Source organism: Arachis hypogaea, chromosome 14, assembly GCF_003086295.3.
Source record: "Arachis hypogaea cultivar Tifrunner chromosome 14, arahy.Tifrunner.gnm2.J5K5, whole genome shotgun sequence".
Classification (NCBI taxonomy): domain Eukaryota; kingdom Viridiplantae; phylum Streptophyta; class Magnoliopsida; order Fabales; family Fabaceae; genus Arachis; species Arachis hypogaea.
In genome coordinates, this window is record NC_092049.1 from 84,472,930 (window position 1) to 84,476,920 (window position 3,991).

General features: G+C 37.7%; 1 non-coding gene across 1 annotated transcript; it reads right to left on the bottom strand.

Moving 5' to 3' along the window:
• Positions 1-1,540: 1,540 nt before the first annotated feature.
• On the bottom strand, positions 1,541-1,648 carry LOC112745055 (small nucleolar RNA R71). Its single transcript, XR_003173003.1, has one exon. It is a non-coding gene; the product is annotated as a small nucleolar RNA R71 (small nucleolar RNA).
• Positions 1,649-3,991: the final 2,343 nt, after the last annotated feature.

A 3,991-nucleotide genomic window follows, 5' to 3' on the forward strand; every position in this document is an offset into this window, starting at 1 on the left:
ATTTTCATGCATTGAGTCTTTTTCATGTTTTTCCCTCTCATCATTAAAAATTCAAAAATAAAAAAAATATCTTTCCCTTTTTGACTCATAAATTTTGAAAATTTGAGTTGACTTTTTCAAAACTTTTTAAAATCTAGTTGTTTTTATGAGTCAAATCAAATTTTCAATTTAAAAATCTTATCTTTTTCAAAATCTTTTTCAAAAATAAAATCTTTTTCACTTTTCTTATTTATTTTCAAAAATTTGAAAAATATTTTTCAAAAATCTTTTTCTTATCTTTATCTCCTAATTTTCGAAAATAACATCATCAATTAATGTTTTGATTCAAAAATTTCAAGTTTGTTACTTACTTGTTAAGAAAGATTCAAACTTTAAGTTCTAGAATCATATTTTGTGATTTCTTGTGAATCAAGTCATTAATTGTGATTTTAAAAATCAAATCTTTTTCAAAACTAATTTCAATCATATCTTTTCAAAAATATCTTTCTATCTTATCTTTTTCAAAATCATATCTTTTTCAAAAATTTGATTTTAAAATATCTTTTCTAACTTCTTATCTTCTTATCTTTTAAAAATTGATTTTCAAATTTGTTTCAACTAACTAACTAACTTTTTGTTTGTTTCTTATTTTTTTCAAAACTACCTAACTAACTCCCCCTCTCTCTAATTTTCGAAAATATCTTCCCTCTTTTTCAAAATTTCTTTTTAATTAACTAATTATTTTAATTTTTGATTTTAATTCTCGAAAATTACTAACCTTTTTCAAAAACTATTTTCGAAAATCACTAACTCTTTTTCAAAAATTATTTTTGAAAATTCTCTCTCTCTCTTATCTCCTTCTATTTATTTATTCATCTATTAACACTTCATCTCACCCAAATTCGAACCCCCTCTTCCATCTGTGTTCGAATTTTTTTCTTCTTCTTTTCTTCTACTCACACAGGGACCTCTATACTGTGGTAAAAAGGACCCCTATTATTAATATTTTTCTGTCCCTCTTTTTCATATGAGCAGGAGCAAAGACAAGAAAATTCTTGTTGAAGCAGATTCAGAACCTGAAAGGACTCTGAAGAGGAAACTAAGAGAAGCTAAATTACAACAATCCAGCAAGCACCTTTTAGAAATTTTCGAACAGGAAGAGGAGATGGCAGCCGGAAATAATAATAATGCAAGGAGGATGCTTGGTGACTTTATTGCACCTAATTCCAATTTACATGGAAGAAGCATCTTCATTCCTGCCATTGGAGCAAACAATTTTGAGCTGAAACCTCAATTAGTTTCTCTGATGCAGCAGAACTGCAAGTTTCAAGGACTTCCATCTGAAGATCCTTTTCAGTTCTTAACTGAATTCTTGCAGATCTGTGATACTGTTAAGACTAATGGAGTAGATCCTGAAGTCTACAGGCTCATGCTTTTCCCTTTTGCTGTGAGAGACAGAGCTAGATTATGGTTGGACTCTCAACCCAAAGATAGCCTGAACTCTTGGGATAAGCTGGTCAAGGCTTTCTTAGCCAAGTTCTTTCCTCCTCAAAAGCTGAGTAAGCTTAGAGTGGATGTTCAAACCTTCAGACAGAAAGAAGGTGAATCCCTCTATGAAGCTTGGGAGAGATACAAAGAACTGACCAAAACGTGTCCTTCTGACATGCTTTTAGAATGGACCATCCTGGATATATTCTATGATGGTCTGTCTGAATTAGCTAAGATGTCATTGGATACTTCTGCAGGTGGATCCATTCACCTAAAGAAAACGCCTGCAGAAGCTCAAGAACTCATTGACATGGTTGCTAATAACTAGTTCATGTACACTTCTGAGAGGAATCCTGTGAGCAATGGGACGCCTATGAAGAAGGGAGTTCTTGAAATTGATACTCTGAATGCCATATTGGCTCAGAATAAAATATTGACTCAGCAAGTCAATATGATTTCTCAGAGTCTGAATGGAATGCAAGCTGCATCCAACAGTACTCAAGAGGCATCTTCTGAAGAAGAAGCTTATGATCCTGAAAACCCTGTAATAGCAGAGGTGAATTACATGGGTGAACCTTATGGAAACACCTATAACCCCTCATGGAGAAATCACCCAAATCTCTCATGGAAGGATCAACAAAAGCCTCAACAAGGCTTTAATAATGGTGGAAGAAATAAGTTTAACAATAGTAAACCTTTTCCATTGTCCACTCAGCAACAAACAGAGAACTCTGAACAAAATACCTCTAATTTAGCAAACTTAGTCTCTGATCTATCTAAGGCCACTGTAAGTTTCATGAATGAAACAAGGTCCTCCATTAGAAATTTGGAGGCACAAGTGGGCCAGCTGAGTAAAAGGATCACTGAAATCCCTCCTAGTACTCTCCCAAGCAATACAGAAGAAAATCCAAAAAGAGAGTGCAAGGCCATTGACATAGTCAACACGGCCGAACCTGGAGAGGAAGGGGATGACGTAAATCCCAGTGAGGAAGACCTCCTGGGACGTCCAGTGATCAATAAGGAGTTTTCCTTTGAGACATCAAAGGAATCTGTGACTCATCTAGAGACCATAGAGATTCCATTGAACCTCCTTATGCCCTTCATGAGCTCTGACGAGTATTCATCTTCTGAAGAGAATGAGGATGTTACTGAAGAGCAAGTTACCAAGTACCTTGGTGCAATCATGAAGCTGAATGCAAAATTATTTGGTATTGAGACTTGGGAAGATGAACCTCCCTTGTTCACCAATGAACTAAGTGATCTGGATCAACTGACATTGCCTCAGAAGAAACAGGATCCTGGAAAGTTCGTAATACCTTGTACCATAGGCAACATGATCTTTGAAAAGGCTCTGTGTAACCTTGGTTCAGGGATAAACCTCATGCCCCTCTCTGTAATAGAGAAACTGGGAATCTTTGGGGTGCAAGCTACTAAAATCTCATTAGAAATGGCAGACAATTCAAGAAAATAGGCTTATGGACAAGTAGAGGACGCGTTAGTAAAGGTTGAAGGCCTTTACATCCCTGCTGATTTCATAATCCTTGATACTGGGAAGGATGAGGATGAATCCATCATCCTTGGAAGACCTTTCCTAGCCACAGCAAGAGCTGTGATTGATGTTGACAGAGGTGAATTAGTCCTTCAATTGAATGAGGACTCCCTTGTGTTTACAACTCAAGGTTACCCTTCTGTAAACATGGAAAAGAGGCACAGTAAGCTTCTCTTAAAACAGAGTCAACCAGAGCCCCCACAGTCAAACTCTAAGTTTGGTGTTGGGAAGTCTCAACAATGCTCTGAACATCTGTGAGGCTCCATGAGAGCCCACTGTCAAGCTATTGACATTAAAGAAGCGCTTGTTGGGAGGCAACCCAATTTTTATTTATCTAATTTTATTTTTCTTGTTCTTTCATGTTTTATTAGGTTCATGATTATGTGGAGTCACAAAATAAATATAAAAATTGAAAACGGAATCAAAAATAGCAGAAGAAAAATCACACCCTCGAGGAAGACCTTACTGGCGTTTAAACGCCAGTAAGAAGCATCTGGCTGGCGTTCAACGCCAAAACAGAGCATGGTTCTGGCGCTGAACGCCCAAAATGGGCAGCATCTGGGCGTTTGAACGCCAAAATTGCACCCTGGAGAAGAGCTGGTGCTGAACGCCCAGAACAAGCATGGTTCTGGCGTTCAACGCCAGAAATGGGCAACAAATGGGCGTTCAACGCCCAGAACAAGCACCAATCTTGCGCTGAACGCCCAGAGTTGTGTGCAAGGGCATTTTGCATGCCTAATTTGGTGCAAGGTTGTAAATCCTTGAACACCTCAGGATCTGTGGACCCCACAAGATCACCTCAGGATCTGTGGACCCCACAGGATCCCCACCTACCTCCACTCACTTCTTCTCACCCCTCTTTCACACAATCCCATAAACACTCTTCCCCAAAACTCTTCACCAATCACCTCAATCTCTCTTCCCTATCACCACTTCACCACTCACATCCATCCACTCTTCCCCATAAACCTACCT